Source organism: Cetorhinus maximus, chromosome 3, assembly GCF_964194155.1.
Source record: "Cetorhinus maximus chromosome 3, sCetMax3.hap1.1, whole genome shotgun sequence".
In the NCBI taxonomy this organism is placed as follows: domain Eukaryota; kingdom Metazoa; phylum Chordata; class Chondrichthyes; order Lamniformes; family Cetorhinidae; genus Cetorhinus; species Cetorhinus maximus.
The window spans coordinates 69,755,338-69,781,610 of NC_135881.1; positions in this window are offsets into that span (position 1 = coordinate 69,755,338).

Here is a 26,273-nt window from a genome sequence, read left to right on the forward strand (position 1 = left end):
CCTAATCGACTGAGTATTTCCACATTTGCTGCTTTTATTTCAGATTTCCAGCATCTGCAGTATTTTGCTATTATTTATTATTGTGTTCATTGATGTGCTGTGGCAAACCACTACCAAGCAGGAGCGAGAGGCCAGTAAATTGTATCTTCTGCCACCCTTCCAGCTTATGGTTTTTATGCTGTATTTCTAATGTTGCGAAAACCATTTTAATTTCCTGCAGAGGAAACCAAATTTATCCCTTATCCACTAATAAACATATCAGTTCATTTATGGTTTACAAGTCAAATTTTAGTTAGAGGCCAGTATGACCACATATGCAAGCAGCTGAAATCAATTGGTGTCACGAATACAAAAACTTTGATTTTATCTCTGCCCATTTCAAGTAGTAAAAGGGAAACAGATAAGATTGCATGTTGCTTCGAATAACTATTTCATCACCTCACAGCAGCGCACATTGCAAATGAAAAACTTTGAAACTTATGCTCACATTGGCACCATCATAGTTTTTTATCAATGGACTACAATGTATTCCAAGCACCGGGATTTTTAAGCAACGCATCTACTACTGGCCTCAGCCCCAGGAATGTTCATTCTCATCCGTGGAACACCTCGAGCTTAAGTTTCATTCAGGGGTTGGGACCCTGACATCGGGCGTATTTCCAGGTACCAAAGCCCACATCGCATTGGCGCCTGACAGCCGACATGATCTTTAACGAGAAAGTCAATTAGTGGCTAGGGTGTGCATCTCCTCTTCAATTAGGTAGGGAATAGGCAGGAGAGCAGCGAGGCGGGCACAATTTAAAGACAAACTGGCAGCCTTTATTGTGGTTGTCAGTTTAAAGGGGAATAGAAGAAGCAAAGAACAGTGGCCAAGCATTCTAAGGTGGACCCTAGATTTAGTGATGACTCCCTTGAGGTCCTTTTGGAGGTGGTCACATCACAGTGTGCCATTCTATTCCTGGATAGTGGCAGGAGAAGGCCAGTTAGTCAGGCCAAGTAGGCTTTGATCCAAGGATTGAGGTGAAAGAGGAAGTGAACAACTACAACGTGGTGAGGAGGACCTGACTACATTGCTGGATGTGCATCGATGACCTCCTGAGATCTGGCAAGATAAGTGCAATGCTGCACCCAGATGACAGAGCGCCAGGTCACATATGAAATGAACAGCCTGAGGGTGCATAGCCCTCCAGAACAGTCAAAACATGTGCGCCCTTGAGCGCTACAGAGCCCTAGGCAAAGTTCACATTACTAGAAAAAATGCAGGAGGCAACTGTGAAGATAGCGACATCACAGGCTGGATTTAGTCATCAGGGCGGATTCCGATGGCCATGCTTGAAGCAGTCCTTGACATGGTCAGGTTGGCAGTGTCTCACGGTGTGGGTGATGGCGAGATGGGAGTCCATACAGATGGGGCGAAATGACCCGAACTTCTCCATGGAGCTCCCTTCTTCCCCGGTTTCCTCTGTGTCAAAGTATAAGCTCTGCAAAAGCAGCTGCCGGCAGAGGCAATTTAGCGTAGCCGCCTTCTTATTCTCCAACAGGGATAGATGAGATGAGAAGTGTGACATGTCTGATCACATATCGAGGTTCCCTGAGGCATTGTGGAGTCATGGACAGAGAATGGAGAGTTCATTCATCACATGCACACTGTCATGTCTCAAGCCTTTGAATGGATGAGCTCCTCCATTGACAGAGTGGCAAACCGCCTGATGAGCCATATGCAGCATCACTGAGAATACAGGAACAGCACACTGACATGTACAGAATGTATGACACATTCTGTAGCATTGATGCATGGAGTGGATGCCAGTTGTACCTTAGCTGGTGGTTCCATCAGATGGTCAAGTGCTCCAAAAGGCTGAGGGAGTCAGACATGTTGAGGGGGCTACCTCTCACGGGGCAACGTCATCAAAATTTGACACCTTGGTCCCTCAGACTGTGAAAACATCTATTAATTAAGACACCATGATAGAGGCTGCCCCCTTGCATTGACAGCAGTGGAACAGCCTGTGGAGGTGCATCTACTGGCATCTCCAAAACAAATATGACCATCATGGGCATCTCAACCACATGCAGGTATGAGTGAGCTACATCCATCTCATCCCCAGCAACTGTGGGAGCATCTATTAGGAGCAGCTGCAAGTAAAGAATTTTGCATTGTTTAATGTCACGTTGAGGTTTACTTGGGTGACATGCTTTCTATTTATGTACAGTTATGAAAACTCAATATAATGGAGGTGGTGATGTCCAATCCGTGATCTGTGTATTTCCAGTCATTGATGAAATCAAGCTTAAAGGAAGGATGACATAGGGAAGCAATGCAAAGATTTGTGCTGTAAGTTAAATGTGTGCCTGGTGGTGACTTGTGCCTCATTCAATGTGGAGTGCAATTAAAGCATTCTGCATTGTGTGCATGGCAGATGCACTATCTTATTTATATGAAGATGAGTATCAGACCCAAATGCTTTCCGGTATAAGCCACCCTCAGATAAGAACTGCCCAAGCTTCCCTGCCACCCTACTCAATGCCTTGACCTCTGATCTGGTCCTGTGAAAGGCCTTGCAAAGCATGGGCACCATCTTCCACTGCCTCTTCCTCCTCTCCAATGGCCCAGCTCTCACTAATCAAACTCTCAGGAGGCATTGATAATGTGATGGCCACTGTGTGCTAATGAATGAAGTAGATCCTGAGCCTTCCCCCTCTTATGCAGTGCACACCCATATCCATGGCTGACTCCCCACTGCGATGTCACCCTCTCCTCAGAGGTGGGCTGCTGACCCTTCCTATTTCCCATGCCTCCACTCAAAATTGCAAATTGCCCCTCAACAAGCTGACAATTTGCTTGCTTGCATACTGAATTTCAAAACCCATCACTTTCGGGCAACTTGCTGCTTCCCCCTTTCCAACTCCGGTTTCAAAAATGCAGAGTATCAGAACCGCCCCGGGAAACAACCGTGCCACTTGGTGGTGCAATTTTCCAGGCACACCCGCCTTCATTCCCACCTCTGCCCCACCTATGAAAACTCAGCTCCTGTATTTCCAATCTTCAGTCAAGGAATGCCTCTGCTGGTCTCAGGTCCTGGAATTTGCATACAATACGAAATAATCCCACTTTATTCTTGTTTTTTGCTTGGATCTGGTGTCTCACTCTATCCCCACTCGAGTTTTTTACTTTACCTTTCCTAGTCCTCCACATCCATCATCATGCTATGTTCCCACTTGACTCCTTCAATCCCAGCCCATGTCCCGACTGCTCATGAGTAACAGTGTAGGAGATGAACTAATACCTTTTAACTCACTCACACTGTTAACATGAGCCTATTTTTAGATTGGCAGATCAAAAAGGAACTGAAATGAGGAATGTGTCCCTGTTTCTGCTGATAAGCTTGATGGTGCTTGCTGGCACTATATTTAATTTATTGATGGAATATGTAGGTACCACAAAAAGTCACAGCAGTAGAAATGCTATCCAACTCCATTAAAATAAATTAAAATATATGGTTATTGGGGCTGCACTCACTGAAGATTTCTAAATTTAATCCCCTCTAACAGGATTTTCAAGTCGACTGATGAAATCTCCTGGAGTGAGGTTGAAAGGTATTAAAGTGCCTTCTGTGTTTGCATTAGCCTAGAATAAAACAAAATCAATGTAGTAATAAAATTGTATTCTAATATACTGTATAACCATACATAGTTTAAACAGAATGCTCAGCCATTGAGCAACCTTTATATATCCTTCATGCCTTCTAGTGAATTTAATAACAATTTCTTTTGTAATTTCAATGACATGACCAAGCTACGGTTCAAACTGTTATCTTACAAAACTTTCTTTACTTTCATTTAAAATGTACTTCTTTCCAGGAAGGCAACGCTAACAAAAGTATTCGGGTGAATGGGGAGGGATAAGAACAAAATAAACTGCCAGGAGACCATTTACTGGCTTGTAAGAGCTGAATGCAAACCAGATAAGGTCAAATCCTGACATCGTTTTTGTTCCTGTGCAACTGTTTGGGTGGGAAGGATTTTTTTTGAATGTCAGGCAGTTTGCTCTTCAATGAGCTTCCCTCTTCAAAATGCTCCTGGATTGATTGTGGACTGAAAAAAACCACAAGAAGAATTACATTGCTATAACTGAGAAATTGGTGATGTTAGTAGTTTAAGGTTTAAAAGACATTTATTTGATTTTCCTCTGCCAGCCTGGTAAGCCCATTTATTTAAAAGAGGCGTAAGAAAGCAGTAAAAATGTGGACGAAGGAACATGATATGATCATCTTAACTTTGCAGTCATATAGCAGAGGACTGCCAGGCGTTAACCTTTTCTCTATTAATACAGTCATTTCAAACGATACGCAAATTCTCTGCTGGAAGACTGATACTCCAATATTTGTTTTAGATCAAATAACATTGCTTTCAGCATCCTATTTTAAATACTTAGGAGGAGAAATTCAACTTATGACCATCCCTTTTAAGAACACAAGGAATCGGAGCCATGCTGCCTTTCAAGCCTGCTCCCCCCTTGGCTGACCTTTGACCTCAACTCCACTCCCTCCCTGATTCCCATATGCCTTGATTCCCCTAAGGCCCAAAAATCTATTGCTCTCTGCTTGAATATGCTCAACAACTAAGCAACGACATGCCTGGAGCACATTAATTCAGGAGTTGAAAGTCAAAGCTAGGCACCTTACCAACCCCATTGATGCCCATGGCCCTCCTGTTGCTCCACCTGGTTCCAAGAATTTGCGACAGGCAAATGCCACCCCTGGGCTTTTCTCCCTGGGCTTAGTTTCCCCACTCACCATTTGGCATCTGCAGTTTGCTACTTCCATTCAAATGAGGCCTGATGCCAAATTTGGTTTGGGCCTCAGGCCAGCATGGACTGATGCATGGAGAAATCATTTCAGGGGCTCACTAAAAGTCGGCTATATGACAGCAATAAATAGCTGGCTGTGCTCACAGCAACTTTGTTACCTTGGAATGGATTTTTTGAGAGTATTTGTGGTGAGAGGGCCACTTCCTGCATTTTGTAGGGGTTGAGACTCAAGATTAGAATGCATGGTACCATTGCTGCCTTAGCTTGGACCTCAGATGAGGAACAATTTAGCCAACACCAGCAGCTTGGTGATGAGAAACCTGCAGCTTGACAGGTGAGAGGGGATGAGCAGCAGCAACACTCTGCTGTGGAGAAACCTACAACTGGACAGCAGAGAGGGGAGCAGCAGTAAAGAGAGAAGGAGCAGAGGGGTCAAGCTCGCTGGAGGCAAAATCCACCTAACAGGGTGTACTGTCAAAGGTTGAGTTTCCATTACCGCTCAGAAGAGTAGTGCTTCCGGGGGCAAAGGTTGTTGCATCAGGTGGTGGCAGACATCTGCAGCCTCCTTGAAGAAGACCTACTGGTGGCCACTCATTACCAGTGGCAACGAAAGTGACCACAGTCTTCCATGTTTTTGCCTTCAGATCCTTGCAAGGTGCTACCAGAGTATTCAAGCGTATTCAGGAGTATTCGTGAACTAGTATGGTACCATCCCAACAGCTGGTGTGCAACCACAAAATAAGATATCTCTGCAGATGTGCGCCAGATTCCCAGGAAGCAGCAGTAACTTTTGCATTCCCTGATGGGCCAAGATTGTCAATCTCTTTAGACCTTCAAGCAGACTTAAAGGTTGACTAGTAGGAGACAAAGGATACCCACAGCAAACTTGGCTGGTGACACCTAGTGAGACACCCAACCAATGAAGCCAGAGATTGCTACAGTGAAAGTCATATGACAACCAGATGCATGGCCGAATAAGCAATTGGTACACTCAGAATGCCTGGGCAGATCTGGAGGTGCCTTTCTGCGTGCAGCAGCCTGGATCTCCAGAATGTGGGCTTCCAAGAGGAGCATGACACAGAGCATAAGATACAGAGCACAGAGCCTCTTTAGACGAGGAAGAGGAGGAACATAATGCAGTCAATGCACCAGCAATGATGCACATTGCTGCTTAGGATGCCAGAGATTGGAGCTGCAAGAAAGCCAAGGTGCTGAGCACACATCATCTATGCAAAATTCTAATGAAGGGTAGGATGAGGAGAAGAATCCGGAGGATGAAAATGGCATTTCCTATCACAGTGCCAAGTGCTCAAATTGATCATAAGATCATAAGGAATAGAAGCAGGAGTAGGTCATTGGGCCTAGTGAGCATGTTTCACCATTCAATTAGATCATGGCTGACCTAATTGAGGCCTTAACTCCACTTTGCTGCTGGTCCCATATCCTTAACGCCCTTGTAGATCAAATATTTGTCTAGCTCAGCCTTGAATATGGAATCAATGACCCAGCCTCCACAGATCTAAGAGAATTCCAAATACCAACGATTTTCTGAGAGAAGAAATTCCTCCTTATCTCTGTCTTAAATGGGAGACCCCTGATTTTTAAACTGCACTCCCTAATTCTAGGTTCCCCCATGAGAGGAAACATCATCACAGCATTTACCTGTCAAGCCCCCTCAGAATCTTATCTGTTTCAATAAGATCACCTCTCATTCTTCTAAACTTCAACGTGCCCAACCTACTCAACCTTTCCTCATAAGACAGCCCCTTCGTCCCAGAAATCAGCCTAGTGAGCTTTCTCTGTCCCAACCCAAGTATATCGATGCTTAAGGAAGGAGATCAAAACTGTACACTGTACTCTAGGTGTGGTCTCACCAATGCCCTGTACAGTTGTAGCAATGCTTTCCTACTTTTGCACTCCATCCGTCTTGCAATAAAGACCAACATTATGAGCATATGAACAAGGAACAGGAGTAGGCCATTCAGCCCTTTAAGCCTGCTCCGCCATTTAATAAGTTCATGGCTGATCTGATAGTAACCTCAAATCTGCATCCCACCTATCCCCGATAACCTATCATCCCCTTGCTTACCAAGAATATATCCACCTCTGTTTTAAAAATTTTCAAAGACTCTGCTTCCACCACCTTTTCAGGAAGAGAGTTCCAAAGACTCATGCCCTCTGAGAGAAAAAAATTCACCTCATCTCCATTTTAAATGCGTGACCCCTTATTTTTAAACAGTGACCCCTAGTTCTAGATTCTCGAACAAGAGGAAACATTCTCTCCACATCCACCCTGTCAAGACCCCTCAGGATCTTATATGTTTCAATCAAGTCACCTCTTTCTCTTCTAAACTCCAGTGGATACAAGCCTAACCTGTCCAATCTTTCCTCATAGACAACCCGCCCTTTCCAGGTATTAGTCTGGTAAACCTTCTCTGAACTGTTTCCAACACATTTACATCCTTACAGTGACCAATACTGTACATAGTACTCCAGATGTGGTCTCACTAATACTCTGTATAACTGAAGTATAACCTCCCTACTTTTGTATTCATTTCCCCTCGCAATAAATGATAACACTCTATTAGCTTTCCTAATAACTTGCTGTACCTGCATACTAGCCTTTTGCGATTCATGCACCAGAACCTTCTGTATCTCCGAGCTCTGCAATCACTCACCATTTAGATAATATGTTTCTCTCTTATGCTTCCTGCCAAAATGGACAATTTCACATTTTCCCACATGATACTCCATTTGCCAGATCTTTGCCCACTCACTTAACCTATCTATATATTTTGTAGCCATCTTATGTCCTCTTCACAGCTTACTTTCCTACCTATCTTTGTGTCATCAGTAAATTTGCAACCATCCCATCCATCTCTTCATCCAAGCCATTTATATAAATTGTAAACAGTTGAGGTCCTGCCACTGATCCCTGTGGCACACTTCTTGATTGGCACCCCCTTCCACAAACAATCACTCCCTCCACCACCAACGAACAGTGGCAGCAATGTGTACCATCTACAACATTCACTGCAGAAACTCACCAAGGCTTCTTAGGCAGCACCTTCCAAACCCATGACCACTACCATCTTGAAAGACAAGGACAGCTGATACATGGGAACACAACCACTTGAAAGTTCCCTTTGAAGCCACTCACTATCCTGACTTGAAAATATATCGCTGTCCCTTCACAGTGGCTGGGTTAAAACCCTGGAACTCCCTCCCTAACAGTACTCTGGGTGTACCTACACCACAGGAACTGCAGTGTTTCAAGAAGGCAGCTCACCACCACCTTCTCAAGGGCAATTAGGAATACGCAATAAATGCTGGCCTAGCCAGCGATATCCACATCCCATAAATGAATTTTAAAAAGTTACTTCCTCAAAGAACTCCAATAAGTTGGTTAAACATGATTTCACTTTCACAAAACCATGTTGACTCTGCCTAATTACCTTGAACTTATTCAAGTGCCCTGCTATATAATAATAGCTTCTAACATTTTCCATATGCCAGATGTTAAGCTAACTGACCTGTAGTTTCCTGCTTTCTGTCTCCCTCCCTTTTGAATAATGGAGCTACATTTGCTCTCTTCCAATCTAATGGGACCTTCCCCGAATCTAGGGAGTTTTGGAAAATTAAAACCAAAGCATCAACTATCTCACCAAACACTTCTCTTAAGACCCGAGGATGAACTCCATCAGGACCCAAGCACTTGTCAGCTCGCAGCTCCAACAACTTACTCAGTACCACTTTTCTGGTGATTGTAATTTTCCTGAGTTCCTCTCTCCCTTCCATTTCCTGATTTATAGCCGCTTCTGGGATGTCACTTGTATCCTCTATAGTGAAGGCAAAATACCTGTTTAATTCATCTGCCATCTCCTTACTTTCCATTATTAATTCCCTAGACTCGCTTTCTATATGGCCATTGCTCACTTTGTTAACTCTTTCCTTATTTAAATATCTGTAGAAGCTCTTACTATCCATCTTTATATTTCCAGCTAGCTTTCCCTCACACTCTAATTTTTCCCTCCTTATTAATCTTTTAGTCATCCTTTGCTGTTCCTTATATTATGTCCAATTTCTGGCCTTCCACCTATCATTGCACAATTATATACTTTTTCTTTAAGTTTGATACTATCTTTAGCCTTTCTAGTTAACCACGGATGGTGTGTCCGTTCCTTGGACTTTTTCGTACTTGTTGAAATGTATCTAGTCTATGTATTCTGAAACATTCCCTTAAATTTCCCCTTCAATTTGCCTTCCTAATTATTTGCATGTATCTTGTATTACTTGTATCTGCATGCTGACCTTTTGTGATTCATGTACAAGGACACCTAGATCCCTGTGCTACAGATGTAAGCTCTCTCTATATAAATAATATTTTGCTTTTCTATTCTTCTTGCCTGTGGTCATCCTCGCATTTTCCCATACTAAATTCCATTTCCCAAATTGTTGCCCACTCACTTAACCTATCTATTGTGAACATTGGAAGGCCTGCCAGTGCAGCACAGACTATCTGCAAGCCTTCAATAACTATCCTTTTCATCGATGGCCCCTGGGTTAAAGCAGCTGTGTACAGGGAGAGAGCTGCACCTTCCGACACGGGCTCTCCACAACAGTCCCTGCCATCACTCCCTGCTCATGCTCACATGTGAACTGTGAGTCACCAGGTGAAAACCCAACTGCCTAGTTGCATGCACCTAACTGGAAGTATCTGATCTGGTGCATGGTGAGCATGAGTCCTGTGCACCCTCAGAAAGAATCAGTTCTTCTGAGGATTCATTGCTTACAAGGTTCATCGACTGCTGCTGTGTTTATAAAGGCCCTGGCAGAGAGAAAAGATGTGAATTAATACTGGTGAGATAGTATGTTGTAATTTAACGCAATAAAGGTCATGTTTCAGTCGTTACTGAACTCAGATGAACCTGACTGAGGGTTGTACGCCACTGATATTTAATTGTAACACCAGGTATCCTTATAGCAGAATCATCCAGTCCCGTTGGCGTCAGGTGTCTGGCGGGCGTGAGCAGACAATATGGTGAGAAGGCCAAAAATCGGTTTTACACCGTCATGAAACCAGTTTGCGATAGTCGGTTCCACCCAACAATGACGGGCTGTGCTTCCCACCGCCACATGTCGGGAACCTAATTCCAATACTTTAGCACCTCATTATCAGCCCTGCTTGCTGGAATCATCCCCCCACTGCCGCCACGTCAAACTGACCATTCACGTCGGCGTGACTTCAGAACAGCACTACACAACTGTCTTTAAAAGGTGTGCACCTGGTGACCTGAACTTCGAGGGAAACTCAGAGCAGAGGTGAGTGCACACAACCTTGCACAATGCTCATGAGCATCGCCCATAGGACATCAAGGAAGAGGTGCTGCGTGCTCGGTGGGAGGGGAACAGGCAGCTTGCTTTCTCCCAGCTGACTTTCAGTGCAGTGCTGGGGCAACGGCTCCAGTGCGGGTGAGGCCGGGGTGTGGGGGTGGGGGGGTTGGGGGGGGGGCGCAAAGGCTGAAGAAAGCACACAAGCACATGCCGGAGGGAGGGGGAGTGAGGGAAGTGGCCAGGCACTTGTAGAAGCTTGTCAAAATGAGCACTCTTCTGCAGCTGAGACCGTTCAGCAGCAGCTCCAGTAACATGCTTGGAGCTGGGCCTCTGAGATTTTCTGCCCACTCAAACAATGCAAAAGCATGAAAGTGCCACAGGAACATTTCACCCCTCAGGCACGAACTGCAAATGAATGTGTGTTTTAAGGGACAGCAGAGCAATTAGCCGACAGGGCAAGCTGTAGAATCCCCTTGCGTAAGGTTGTCATGGAGCAGTCACTGGTGGAGGTGCTCACAGCCCCTTGCAATGTCTCCATTCAGGTTTGGTCCTGTCTCCCCAAGGTTCATGCTAACAGTGCAGCCTTGCAGTGCGGGTTAGGAGAATGCCTGTGCCTGAGCTGAGAGCACAGCATGCAGTCCAGTGGGCAAAGCTGCCATCAATCGTTTAAATGGGGTGGGGCAGAGGTGGGTGGGGCTTCGTACAGCCAATGAGCGCACAAAAAACACTGGCTATCCAAATGGTGGCCAGCACTCTCCTGCATGCATAAAGGGACCTTCAGATTTGACCAAGAGAGGTTCTTAGGACACATATGCTAACCCACGCATCCCTCTCTTTGATCCTGCAGAAGGAGAACATCAGGGTCATGGAGCCTGGTGATTTAGTGGTATGCCTCATGGCTTACAGGGAGCAGAGAAGAAGAAGAGTGGGCCGGATGTGTCTGACTCGGCAAAGGGAGGAGCACCTCCCTCAAGATGAAGGAGCAGTAGGGCCTGCTGCACATGCAGAAAGCCTTCACTTGCAGGCGCTTTGCTAGACACAGGGTCTATAGACAGCGCTTGTCATTCCTGCAGATGACTAAGAACCAGTGTCGCTGAAGACTGTGCATGTCTAGGGAACTTGTCGGTCACATATGCCACCTCCTGCAGGATTTAGCACCACGAGGCCATGAAGGCATCCACTGCCAGTGGCTGTGAAAGTGACTGCAGCGCTCAATTTTTATGCCAATGGCTCCTTCCAGGGCTCCATAGGTGATCTGTGCGGGTTCTTGAAAGCACAAGTGTATCCAGGAGTCACAGACGCCATCTTCACGATGGCACAGAATTTTGTGCATTTTGCCCGGGATCAGGAAAACCAGGAAGCAAGAGCACTGGGATTTGCACAGATCTCAGGTTTTCCACAGATACAGGGTGCCATCGACTGCACTCACATGGCACTTAGATCTCCATGGTAACAAGCAGTCAATTACATCAACCACAAGGGCTTCCGCTCACTGAATGTTCAGCTGGTGTGTGACCACTACAAACACATCCTACGGGCCTGAACATGATTGGCTGGGTGGCTGTCCTCTTTTGCAGGGCATTGGCACTGAACATTGCTGCCACCACCTCCCACGCTGGATTGGTGACCTTGCTTACTGATCTTCGCCCAGAGCAGGGGTAGAGGACTTCAGGGTGGGCTTCCACTGAATCCAGTAGGTACCTGAGGGAGGCATTCCTAAATTTGGGAGCAGCATGTTTCCTCCCTTTGGCAGCCATGACTTTCCAGCAGCTTTCGATCCCTTAGAGAGTGCTAGCTCTGTGCAGGGGCCCCTTTAAATATGATGCCCAGATTACTGAAGGCCTGAGGTGAAGGCGGGGTGGGCAAATCAGAGGCTGCCCTGTCAGCAATCTGGCATGTTTCCCGTGAATGCATTGTTACTGAGGTGGGATGCGTCGGGAATGGGTAAATACATCATGAAAACCCTTCATTGCGGCCGGTGGGTAAAACGACTTTTATCCTACCAACTACCGCACTTAGTGCAAACCTGGGACGATTCCACCCTTAAAGTCCCAATCTCTTATTTCTGATAGTTAGGCACTCCTAAGTATCGCTGATCTTCATTACGTTCTGCTCAGCAGCTGTCAACTAGGAAATCTGTGGAGAACAGCCACCATCCTTTCTCCATCTCTTGTATTTTGTGTTCTCTTATGCGAAGGTGAATGAGCAGAACTATGAGTACTGTAATGGCATGTGTACCCTCAATAGATGCTCTGCATTTGGTGAGGGTGACTTGGTTATCAGGAATGGCAACAAATTGCATAAGGATCAGGGTGTGTGGCCATGGTGAATAGAAAGACGGGGACATGAGTGCATGGAAGGAAAATGGTGGATGTACATACATGGTCATTGGGTGCAAGGAGTGATGTGATGGAGTGTGCTTGATGCTGTGAAGAGCAGGATGTAGGTGAATATACAACTGTACTCACCTTTCATTCCTGCACTGAAGCCAGGAGCGTGACACGAAATTTCTGCTGACCTAGTCAGCCACCTCAAACCCTGCCTCCTTTGTAGCAGCAGCAGTTTTCTTCCTCCCTTTACTGGAGAAGACCATGGGTGGAATTTTACAGCCCCGTCGGGGTGGGGGCTGGGTCTGTAAAATGCAGCAAGCTGTTCAAAAGTCCTTGACTTCGGCGGGACTGTCAAATCCCACCCCATTTCTCTCTGAATCCTCACTGCATACACTGCAGTTGAGATGTTGTGACATGTGGGTAGGCTCTTGACATTCGTCACAAAGCCAGGAAGTAACACATGTGGTGACTGAGTTAAAGTACCACAGAAAGGCCCGCTGAAAGCTCTTCTGGGTTTTCCACACAAAATTGTCCCCTAGCAACCACCGCCCCACAACCCTCTGCTCCAAAACACATCCCAGAGTTATTATCAGGGCCATTATGTTGAAAAATCATTAAGAAAATAAAGAAAAGAATAAAAAGAAAGGGGAAATTAAGGACACAGAGGGGATTTTTGAAACAGAAGACTGGAAAGCTTTCAAAGAGAGAGCTGCAAAAATCTTTAGTGGGGCTCAGGAAATCAGAAATGTACAGCAACAGTTAGAGGGCATCTTGTTCAATAAAATAAGGTGAACCACAAACCGGGGAAGCAGGGTGTGTACTTTAGTTTGCACGATTACCTAAAGCTAATTTTTACTGAGAGAACCTGATCATAACTGTTTCTCTATGTTTAGGCATGGAAATAAACATGCTCACCAGTACGTATTAAGCATCATATCACCAAGGGCAGGGTTTTTAGGTCAGTGTGCAAGCGCAATCGGTAGGCCCAGGAACAGCTAGGGAGCGGACCACCGCCTGTGATTGGTCCCCAACCGCGCTTACACACTGGCTGGCCAGCCAGCCAGCAAGAAGCGTGTGCCAAAAGGTTCAATGCTGCCGGGATTGGGGCTGGAGGAGGGTGGGCGCTGATGTAAGTGCAGGCGCGGGCGAGCGCTGAATGAAAGCTTCCTGAAGGCAGAGAGCTGCCTCAGGGAGCTGAAGACTTCAAAACAATTAAATAAAGATTTTAAAATCCATAACAAAAATACCCACGCATCACAATCAGTCACCTGAACATATACATGATGAAAATTCTGTCCATGCATTTATAATTTTTTACATTTAATAATGAAAGCCTCATCCCGCCCTTGGAAGAGGTTTCATCAAAAATGCCAAATCCGCCTGGCAGATTCACCCGTCCACCAGCCGTAAGGTTGGACGGACCACAAAAAATCAGGGACAATTGGAACTTTACCAACTTTAATTGTCTCCTTAATTGTCGGTGGGTGCGCTTCCGACATTCGCATGCGCCGGCCGAACGAAATATCGTGTGAGCGCAGGATTGCATCGGGATACTCGTCCGACGTCATCTTGCGCGATTTCACGTCCGATCGGGTTGGGTGCACGCCCGTATGCTGACCTAAAAATTCTGCCCCAAACGTTTCCACTGTTTGTCTTCGGAGTGATTGAAGAAGTGCATGTGCAAAAGACCTGACAACACAGTTCAGGTCACAAGGCAGTACTATTGTTATACCCCCAAGTAATTATACTGTATAAGCATATAGAGCAATGTCAGTCAGCTCCCACAAAAGTAAAATGCTCAAATCCTGAACCCAACAAGATACCTATAGCAAACCTAAGGCCAGACTGTTGTTCTATTGTAAATTGCACACCAATTGAATGCTGTAGGTAATTTTGCTGTATAGTAATTGGCATAGTAAAGAAAAATTTTGCCTTCAAAAGAATCCATCAAAAACACAATTAAAAATATCTATCATTGCTGTAAAAAAAAGACTATTTTGACAACTGTGAATTCCTTTGATGATCCTACCTATCCCTCTTCAAATATTTTTCAACTAATTCTGAACAGCGGCAAGGCTAAAGGCTTTATCTGTTTGAATCTAAAATGACTACTCATCTGTCTACAGATAAGGTGTTACAAAAGCAATTAATCAAGAAAATCTTAAATCTTCACTTGATTAATCTAACATGGAATACAATCAGTCACATTTCAAAGGAAAAGTGACAAGGCAGAGTGTGTTTATAGCAGGACCTTGTATAATCTAAGAGAGAGCACATTAAATAGACACTTCAGCAAAATGAATGGGGAAAATGTGCACATAAGTAAAACTGAAATGACTTCCAGAGTACCTTGGTTAAGTAGCTAAAGAATATGATGACATAATTAATATATCATAAATGTAATAACTGAGTTCCAAAGATGTTTCAGCTTAATGAAACAATTGGATTCTTTAATTCTCTGCTCTGTTGAAAAGTAGAAACTAAAATCCAATGTGCACCCATGCTAAAAGCAGACAATATTTACATATTTAACCACAACGGGCTGGAAGTGACAGCTGGCCAGTGGGCAGGAGAGCCAGTTCAAGTGGCCAGAGGCCCTCACACCGAAAGAAGGTTTACAGGCAGGTAGCTAAGTAGGGAAGGGGGCTTCAGAAGATTTTGTGGGTGGAAAGAGGGGAGTCTGGGGCATGGATGGCTGCAACTTTCCTCATGTAACATGGAGTACCACTCATTCTTTTCCACACCCCATAATGGAAAGTTTTCCAGTTAATCTGAAGGCCCCCCTCATCCTCCTGATAACTGCTGAGAAATTTGCAGTAACTTCTCCACTCAGGCCAAGGTTACAATTATGGTGATGGTCCCCAATTTCCATAAATTTATGAGGCTTCTATCAGTTTCTGGTGAGCACTAAGCTCAGCCAACTAACTGCAGTCAACAGTTAAAATGATGGACAGTAGGATGCCAGGGGAATGGCATGGTGAAGTAGAACAATCTATTTCAAAGACCCCCTCTCCCCACCCAATTCCCACTGGGCGAAGTGGGTTAAAACTAATCCCATTGTTTAAAAACAGAAGTGTTATTTTTTTGTCATTATTTCTCCTGTATGTGGAACTAAAGATGCAATTTTAATTTGTAATTTTGACAGTAGCTTAAAATGGAAATTGTTCAAGCTAGAAAGTAGTCAGAAGTGTAGTACCTTAGAATGTCTGGCTTGAGGTTCCAAATAGGGTTAAATTACTTAGATAAAAGTATAGAAGGAAAGGCATCAAAGTCTGCAAACAATTCTAAATTCAGACAAAATGAGGACCAATGCAAGCAAATTTGAAAGGATTTTGATTTATTAGGAAGCTGGAACAGTTGTTGACTATTACAGTTCAATGTAAACAATCATGAAGTAATCAGCATAAAAGAAAAAAAAGCAGAAGAGAGTTTAAATATTAAATGAAACAGAGCGACAGCAAGGGATAAACCATTCAAATTAAGGTATGGTTTCAAACTGGGTTGCTGTTTTTATCAACAAAAAAGGTATTATTTATAAGTTTCTGGTGACAGTGTTTAGATTGGGTTGGATTCTCCAACCTTGCTCACAGCTAATATGTGTTCACATTGTTCAGTCTCCCAAAATTCTCACCAGTTAACAGAGATCAAAATAAACAATTTTGTTATTCTCTGAGATATTGGTCACATCCTATCCAGGGTATTGTGTGAAATACTAGTCTCACTATATGAGATTACGGTAATAGTAAAGTTGGTGAAACATATGGAAATGAAGATGCTGCCTGAGGGTAGATTTTACCTCCAGGATGGAATGAGCTGAACCACTTTACGACGCTGCCAGCAAATGCGACCCCTGAATGCGCTTCCCACTGCAGTTCACTGACATCATATTAGGCAGCATTAATGCCAAGAGAGCCAGCAGAGAGCTAGGTCTGTTGCAGGGTGTTGGATACTGTTCAGTAGGTCTTAATGAAGTCTTCATAGCCTTAAGTAGGTTAACTGTATGTATTTATTAACTGCAAGAACTATGTGCATATTCACAGCAAAGAGTTCAAGTTAGGAGCTATCTCCATGATTGCTTGTGCACATGGCTCTGCCCAACACTAGACTGACCCTTAAGTGCAGGTCATGTGTTCCCTTATATCGCTGTGTGGACAGTACTGTACTCAGTCCCCATTAACCCTATATATGCCAGACCCTTATATTGCGTCTCCCCAAAATTTTATCCAATGTATTTCAAGTTATTCTAGTTTACCCCTTGTTTTTACATTGTTATTGCTACACCATCTGTCCCCTTCAAGTCTCTGTGTCCATAGGTTCAGGTAGTTTGGCGGCCTTATAACTCTTCCATATATCATTCACACTACTTTTGGCGGAGTGGTAGGCTCTGTTGTTGCAGAACAATTGTGTTTACTACACCATCTCCCCCTAAATCTTGAAATACGAACATACTAATTAGGAGCAGAAGTAGGCCACTTGGCCCCATGAGCCTGCTCTGCCATTCAGTAAGATCATGGCTGAATTTGACCTCAACTCTACTCTCTGCTTCCTGTTAGCTAGCCAATCTTCTATCCATGCCAATATGTTACCCCCTACACCATGAGTTTTTATTTTCTGCAATAACCTTTGATGTAGCACTTTATCAAATGCTTTCTGGAAATCTAAGTACAGTACATCTACCGGTCCCCCTTTATCCACAGTACATGTGGCTCCTTCAATGAATTCCAATAAATGGTTAAACATGCTTTCCCTTTTACAAAAATACATTGACTCTCCCTGATTGCTTGACTTTTTCTAAGTGCCCTACTATAACATTTTTAATAATAGCTTCTAACATTTTCTCCATGATAGGTATTTGGCTAACTGGCCTGTTGTTTCCTGTTTTCTGTCTCCCTCCTTTTTTGAATAAAGGAGTTATATTTGTTGTTTTGCAATCTAATGGAGCCTTCCTTGAACCTAGGGAATTTTGGAAAATTAAAACCAATGCATCAACCTATCTCACTAGCTACTTCTTTCAAGGCCTTAGGGTGAAGTCCATCTGGACCTGGGGATTTGTCAACCTGCAGCCCCAACAATTTGCTCAATACCACTTCCCCAGTGATTGTAATTTTACTGAGTTCCTCCCTCCCTTCCATTTCCATGACAGCTGTTTCTGGGATGTTACTCGTCCCCTATAGTGAAGACCGAAGCAAAATGTTTAATTCCTCCGCCATCTCCCTACTTTCCATTATCAATTCCCCAGACACACTCTCTATAGGACCAATGCTCACTTAGTTAACTTTTTTATTATTTAAATATCTATATAAAGTTTTACTATCCTTTTTTATATTACCGGCTTACTTTCTCTCATACTCTAATTTTTCCCTCCTTATTAATCTTTTTGTCATTCTTTGCTGTTCTTTATGTTCTTTCCAATCTTCTGACCTGCCACCCGTCTCTGCATAATTAGGGGAAGAATTTTTCCCATGTCGGGCGGGCTGAGTGGGAGCGGGCGTGGGCGTGGGCGGGTGCAGACCCGATCACCGCCTGCGATCGGGTCCACGCCGCCATTTTATGCGGGTGGGCCAATTAAGACCCACCCAGCGTATTTATCAACTACTGAGGATAGCGGAAGTAGGCGGGCAGCGGCGGGTGTGCACAGACCACCGGGTCCAATGGCGACCGGGCAGTCTGTTTAAATGAAGGCCTGGCAGCCTTTGCAAGGCTGCTCACAATGGCCAGCAGAAGAGCACAGCAGAGGGCTGCTGTTCAGCATGCAAGTCTGGAGGGTAGGCCAGTGGGGCGGGGCAGGCCAGGCCGGAGGGTAGGCCAGCGGGGCGGGGCAGGCCAGGCCAGCAGGTAGGCCAGCGGGGCGGGGCAGGCCAGGCCGGAAGGTAGGCCAGCAGGGCGGGGCAAGCCAGGCCGGAAGGTAGGCCAGCGGGGCGGGGCAGGCCAGGCCGGAGGGTAGGCCAGCAGGGCGGGGCAAGCCAGGCTGGAGGGTAGGCCAGCGGGGCGGGGCAGGCCAGGCCGGAGGGTAGGCCAGCAGGGCGAGGCAGGCCAGGCCGGAGGGTAGGCCAGCAGGGCGGGGCAGGCCAGGCCGGAGGGTAGGCCAGCGGGGCGGGGCAGGCCAGGCCGGAAGGTAGGCCAGCAGGGCGGGGCAGGCCAGGTCGGAGGGTAGGCCAGCGGGGCAGTGTGCCCCTCATTTCTCAGCTGAGTGGCAAGCTGTGTTCCTGGAGGAGGTGGCAGCACAGCGGGAGGTCCTGCTTCCGAGGAACAGGAGGCGGAGACATCCCCACCTGACCAAACGTGCGTGGGAGGAGGTGGCCGAGAGTGTGAGCTCCCATGATGTGGCGCGACTCAAATGGGTCCAGTGCCGTAAAAGATTCAACGACCTCCTGCGCTTGGGAAGGGTGAGCACCATGTTGGCTGAGGTCACTTAATGCAGCCGTCACCCTTTCCCCCCAACCCCCACCCCTCCTCCTGCCCCAGCAACTCTAGTACAGTAACAGCATTGAATCCTTCATGGCATGTATCCCTCGCTGGGTGTGCCAGCAGATATTGCCCATGCCCAGTTCACCCTGAGAGGGTTGAGCTAAGATGTCTTCTGCATGTGTGACATTGACACCCAGAGTATAGAATGGGGGTGAAAGTCAAGGATCTGCACCTAGGCAGAGTGCTGGAACTGGGAAGCATGTCAAAGTCAGGATACTAACATGCTGGGAGGGGAGCTTCCAGTTGGCGGGGCACGAATCTATCTGCTGGTCTTTGCGCTCCATGTGCTTGTGCCTCCTTGCTTAGCAAAATTACACCTTGTGGTGCCACATGAGATGGAGGCAACATTTGGGCAAGTTGGGGGTCAGCCCTGGCTTCTTTCGGTGAGTAGCTGCAGGGTAACAAAGAACTGGAGTCCTGCAATGTCCCACTTTGGTTGGGGTGGCAGGGATGTGATGGGAATCCAGGTACAGGCTGGACTAATCAAGGTTCTTCTCTCCTTTTCAGGAGAAGACTGCACACAATTCCGCCAAGTGGATGCAGACTGGTGGAGGCCAGGCCCAGTTGGCACCTTTTGAGCAGGAGAGGATGGAACTGGAGAGACGCCATGCCCCCAGGTCCATCGGTGACGGTGAGGCTGGGGTGCCACGGGGAGGTATGTTTGCCAAGCCCTCAGGTCACCATGTGTGTCCCAAAGGCTATGGCACTGCTGAATGCACAGTGATTGAAGTTTGCAACATGGGTTGACCATTGATCATGGAAGGATGAGCGCATAATGGTCCAGGGGTCAGGCATGCAAATTGACATTGCCTGCACTGTAACGAATCAAATGTCCTTGTTCTTCCTTTCAGCATCACTAGAGCAGGGCTGGGAGGAGGAGGCAGAGGGTCCACCTCTCACACCTGAGGGCCCAGTGGAAATTGACTCACCGGCATCACACCATCTCTGCCAGGCAGGCACCAGCGCAGATATTAGCACCGCGGTGGCAATTAGATCTTTGGCTAGTGTCCTGGGGCACAGCTGTGAGGGCATTTCACACTTGCTTGAGGTGCGGGCAGAGACAGAGAGTACCCAGGGCACTGGCAGTCGGAGGACTGCTGGGGACCAGGCACATGCTCGGTCGGTGTCTGATGATGTGCCTCTGGAGTCGTCCGTGAGGCAGCAAATGCTGGAAGTGCAGCGGGGTCTGCGGGAGGATCTGACGGAGATACATGAGGTGATGCATGGCATGGTGCCTGTGCTGGAGGGGTCCATGGGGAGCATCACAGATGCAATGAGCCTCATTGCCAAGTGCCATGCTTCCTCCATGGAGAGAATGGCGACTCTAGTGGACAGACACCTCCAGGAGAACAATCAGGGCCTCCTGGGGTTGCGCTCAGACCTGCAAGCCCTTACAGCGGCATTGACCTCAGCTGGTCATTGCACATGTGGGAGATGGTTTGGGTACCAAGTATCCCAGCTCGGTACCCATCCATCTACAGTGAGCAGGGAGGTCCGGAGTGACCTCACTTCTGCGCAGCAGCTGCCTGTCGTCTCTGCAGGCTCCTCTCAGGGTGCTCCGGATGAGGGCAGTAGCTCCTCTGCCCCTCTGCCAGTGACTGTAGCATCCGATGAGGCTGCGGCAACTGGGGAGAAGCCAGCTGTGGAACTGGTCACACCCTCCCAGGCGGGACCTTCAAATGCTTCAAGGGCCAGAGGACGGCCGCCAAGGTCATCGAGGCCAACAGGACAGCACAGTCAGCAGGCTGTCTCTGATGCCTGTGCCAGCGAGGGGACAGCATCTAGACGTAGCACCCATAAGTGTAAATTTAAGGCACAGTAGGCACACTACAGTTTCTCACTGGTGCTTTTATGTTGCCCAATATTAGTTCATTTAAGACTTGGTGTGATGTGCAACACCTTTTTTTTTTGGTTTCTGAAGTTACTTTTGTAATAAATTTTGATATGTTGCCATGCCTCAGGGTGATTCCTTACTTCTGCAGGTGGATTGGAACCCATGATGTTATGAGTGAGTTGTTTGCCATTGAGCTTTACTGACAAGGGCCTTAGTTCATGTTCCTATCCAGGCAGATTTAGCACTCAGGTAACGAGTGTGGAGCCCGCAGCCCAGACATGTGTTGAAGCTAGCTGAAGATTCTTTGGATTAAAGCCTCCCGGATGTCCCTGCCTCCCTGGAGTATGCCTGGGTCAGCGTCTATCCCCTCATCATTTCCCTGTGCGTGCTCATCCTTGGACTCACTGCTGGACTCATCGTGTGCATCTGGAGCAACTGTGTCTACATCTTCTTCATCCACAGCATTGCCCCTTTCCAGCACCAGATTATGGAGAGCGCAGCATGCAACCACTATCAGCGACACATGATCTGGGGGATATTGATGTGCGCCCCCTGAACGGTCCAGGCATCAGAAGCGCATCTTGAGAAGACCGATGGTTCTCTCCACCACAGCCCTTGTGGAGGCGTGGCTCCTATTGTACCGCTGCTCAGCTTCTGTTCTTGGATGGCAGAGAGGTGCCATGAGCCACCTTCTGAAGGGATAGACCTTGTCACCCAGCAGCCACCCATCCAGCCGGGCTGGAGCACTGAAGAGCCTCGGCACCCGGGAGTGTCTGAGGATGTAGGTGTCGTGGGAGCTGCCTGGGCACCTTGCACAGGCTTGTAGAATCAGCATCCTGTGGTCACACACTATCTGCACGTTCATGGAGTGGAAGCCCTTCCTGTTGATGAAGGCACCGGGCTCACCCACTGGCACCTTGATGGCCACATGTGTGCAGTCGATTGCACCCTGGACGCGGCAGAAGTCAGCAATCGCTGCGAAGCCTCTGGCTCGCTGTGTCTGGCTTGCCTGGTCCTGGTGGTAGTGAATTAAAGTCAATGCATGCCTGAACAGACCAAATGTCACCTGCTTGACACAAGTGTGGACAGCTGACTGGGAGACTCCGCAAAGATCACCCACCGACCCCTGGAAAGAGCTGGAGGCATAGAAGTTGAGGGCAGCTGTGACCTTTAGCACCACTGGCATGGGGTGTCCGCGCACACAGTTAGCACAGATCTCAGGGCCTATCATCTGACAGATAATGTTGACTCTCTCCCTTGAGAGTCGGAGCCTTCTTCGGCACTGCACTTCAGACATATTGAGGTAACTGCTTCACCGCCTGTATACCCTGGCAGCAGGATAGTGGCATCTTCTGTGGCCCCTTCCGCCTGGGGCTTCCTTTTGGCCCTACACCCCTTGTGCCTGCACCTGTCCTCCCAAAGGTGGCTCCCCTGGAGGCTAAATGTGGACTCCTGGCCTCCTCCCTCTTCTGGCCCTCCCTTCCCCCTCAGAGGAGGTGCCTCCAGTGGAGAGCACAATCCCCATTCCCAGGCTAAGGGAAGGCTTCCTGAAACCTGCAGGCCCCAATAATGATCGTCACGGTAGAGCCCTGACCTGAAGGCTTTTACTCCTGTCCAAGCAGCTGATATGAGTTTTGAAGTATTCCTGCTCACACAGGCAAGTATCAGTAACTTTCACAAATAAACATCTAACAGATAACATTCATGACTCCACTCACCCCTCTTATCCCGCCCGTGGATGAGGTTTATACAAATGTCTCCTACCCGCCTGCCCATTGTGCCCATGTGACATCCTGAAAATCGCATGGGCCCGGAAAAATTGCAGTCAATTGCTGCCTCAAGCGCCTTAACTACATAGATAAAAACAAAAAGCTAAAAGCTACTGCGGATGCTGGAAATCCAAAACAAAAACAGAATTACCTGGAAAAACTCAGCAGGTCTGGCAGCATCGGCGGAGAAGAAATCAGTTAACGTTTCGAGCCTTCATGGCCCTTCGGCAGAAGGGCCATGAAGGCTCGAAACGTTAACTGATTTCTTCTCCACCGATGCTGCCAGACCTGCTAAGTTTTTCCAGGTAATTCTGTTTTTGCCTTAACTACATGATTAATTAATGGCGGGTGCGCATCCGAGAACATCGCGCGCCTGTCCACCTAAATATCGCGATGGCACGCGATGATGTCGGGATGCTCGCGTCATTTTAAGGTTTGGCATATGGGGCTGGCCCCCGCACGCCAAAGGGAAAATTCTGGCCTATATGCTTTTTCTTTAAGTTTGATACTGTCTTTAAATAAAGCAAAGTGTGTGGATTTAAAACTTGACTAATCGCATCCACGAGCCAATTTTCCATTTCTATGTTTTGATAGCCGGAATAACCAAATCAATTTAGAACTATTTCAGAACACTGGTATTATTCTGATTAGTAAGATAATGGCATTAGTATTTCTTGTCTTTGGGCCTGATTACACAGGTTGTAATAAAAAGCCTGCTTTTCCAGTTTTCTATCCTCATCTCCTCGAGGTGTTCCTGTGAGGAATAAACTTCCACTGCACCTCCAGCCTTTCAGTATCTCAGCCAAGTGTCCACATTAAGGGCAGAATCTTTGAGACCCACCAAGATCCCTACTCCCACCATACATGTGCGCGCACACACACACACACGCACACACACACACAAAACAACCATCAATGAATAACAACCAGGAGCAACAAAAAAACTTGTAGAAGTTAATTGAAGTTGAGAGATCTGCAAATTCATCACAAGCCAGGATTGAACCACAATGTGTCAGCCGAAACCACTGGCCACCTGGGATGTCTGAACAAAAAGGCCTTAGGAGTTTGGCTGGGATTTTCTGGTCCTGCCCGCAGTGGGAATCATCGTGGGCGGGACCGAAAATTTGATGGACCAGCCACAGGTCCGTTGACTTCGGGTAGGGACTTCTGGTCCCGTGATGGACTGGACCAGAAAATCCCGGCCTTTAGGACTGGGACCAACACTTGCACGGATTGGGGCATGCACTGCTAACTTGGTATATATTGTCCCCATCTTTTCCCTGAAAAATGGATACAACGCCTATCAATTTTTACACCATTGAAAGATCTGGATAAACAATTTATGAGAATTTCCTTTTAATGCCATCTCTCATTTTCTCCTCTTTTTAATATAAGAAGACAATCATGTCATCTCAATGTAATCAATGTTAATACAGAATTGGGTCTCTCAATAATTGGATTTCGGATTTCCTGCTAAGTAGCAATTTGAAGATCACAAAGTTTGATGAAGGGCACAAGGAAATTAATTTACTGAGCGACATCTCTGAATGGATATTAAAATCAGCATTTAGTCAAAAAGAAATCAGCCCTGTTTATTTTCAACAACACCACAGTGAGTGAACACTCACATCTGCCAACAATGTTATGGAAAGAAAATGGCAAAAGACTCAAGGTGGAATTTTCCATCCTAAATCCGGTGGCAGGTGGAAAAGTCGGTATGATTCCTGCTGGGCAGTGGGGTGGTGAACATGCGCGATCTTCCACTTTTCAGTCCATTAATTATGCATCAGTGAGGAGCTCGGTGAATCTCGTGGCGGGGCAGGCAGGAAGTCACCACTCCATTGTTACCTCCTGGGGTCAAAGGTCCTGACACCATATTTAAAGGGCATCCAGACAACATTCACTCAATGCAGGCCAGAAGCTCCACATTACTCCTCCAGAGTCTTGCGGCTGCAGCTCATACTGGAGAAGCTGACAGATGTGAGAACCCACATCCCAGGACATACGAGAGCATCTCTGGCATGACCTATTACTCATTTCTAGATATGAACACCATCACCAATACACTCATGGTTGGGCCAATGCTCGCTGTCGCAGTGGTCCATGTTTGCCAGCCTCTTGACCTTATAGAGGCCCTGTTGCCTCTTGTTGCTCAGGCTTTTGCTCCTCCTGGCTAACCAGCAATGGGCCCTCCTTCTCTTCATCTGGATGAGAGTCATTACCAAGGCAGTTTAGCCTGCAGCCTGCATCATCGACGTCTCAGTGGATGTGTGAATAAATTGAAGTGATACACTAAGTAATCACGTCCTTTACAGGTTTCCCTCCATCTCAAAGCCAGCAGGCAAGCCCTTCACCTGGTCACCGTCTAGACATGGCATCCCACCCCACCCCTTCCAGGTAAAGGAGATCCTGGAGAACCAGAGATGGGTGTCCCTCCTGTTCATATGTGAATGCTCGTGGAGACATTGCTGTTTGACCAGGGTGATGAGAGCCATGTGCAAGAAGCCTCAAGTGGATACTTTTCCACTTGTCTCCACTACCCTTGAAACTCTAGAGAGAGACCATTGCCTTGGCAGCCTAGAAAGACTAATTGCATGATCTCTTGTCAGCCAAGACCATTTACCCAGGAGGATGGAGGTTTAGAGTCATGATTTGGCTGCCCTCCGCCAGCCGTGTCCCTTGGAGACATCCACCTCCCTCCCTCCCTTCATCCCTACCTCTGACCGCAGCTGATGGCAAATTGCACAGAATGAAAGGCAGCTCTAGGCCTTGCTGGGATCTCGATGCTATGAGACCCATGAGTCGGGAACAAACCTACTGCAAAGCAGGCTTCACCATAGAGAACACAACTGAGCATCTTTGACATCTAATTGCCTCATAATCATTAGGGTGTCCCACTAGTCAGCCATATATGCTGACCTTGAACTCCACCCAGCTGAAAAAACCCTCCTCCCACCTGAAGGGATCTCACTGACTGACTGTATGGTCAAGGTCAGTTGAGAAAAATGTTGCATGTTGCCTTTCAAACTCGCTCCACCACGTTCTACCCTCCCCCTGTCACTCACCAACTTCCCCCATCACCATATACGCACCTAATATCACAATACCTGTTCCTTCTGTCACCCTTGAACCTCCCTCCATTACTCTGGACCCTATCACGATCCACTTCCACATGCCTTCCCTCCCCTCAGTGCCGACACCTGTTACTGTTCCCATGCCCACCCTGACCCTGCCCCCTCCCATTATCCGAGCCATCTGTCTAGTCCCCCTCTGTGACCCACTTGATGACATCTTCAGCTACCAGACTGTCACCTTAGACCTTCCACCTACCACATCCCACTTCCCCGTCTGACTGTGACTGGTCCATCCCAACACCACTACCCTGAGTTCTACCCCCAGGACCCCACCGTCAACACCACCGACCCTGCCCTCTAAGACATTCCCTCGGACATTCTCCCCCACTTCCCCAGACAGCCTCCCAACCGTTCCTCCGTAAGCCTGCCTCCCCGGTCCAGCATTCACTCCACCCTTCCAGCCTACCCCCACTCCCCACCCTGCCCCCTTCCAGCCTTCCCCTGCCTCCCGCTTCCAGCCTTGGTGCAGCGTGTGCTACTGACACTCGAGTGAAGTTCTGCAAGGTTCCCGAGAAGGTCAAAACAACGTCTGTTGACCTCAAAGCCGTGAACGCCACTTATATACAGTCGTAAAACTGAACGTTCTTATTCTCG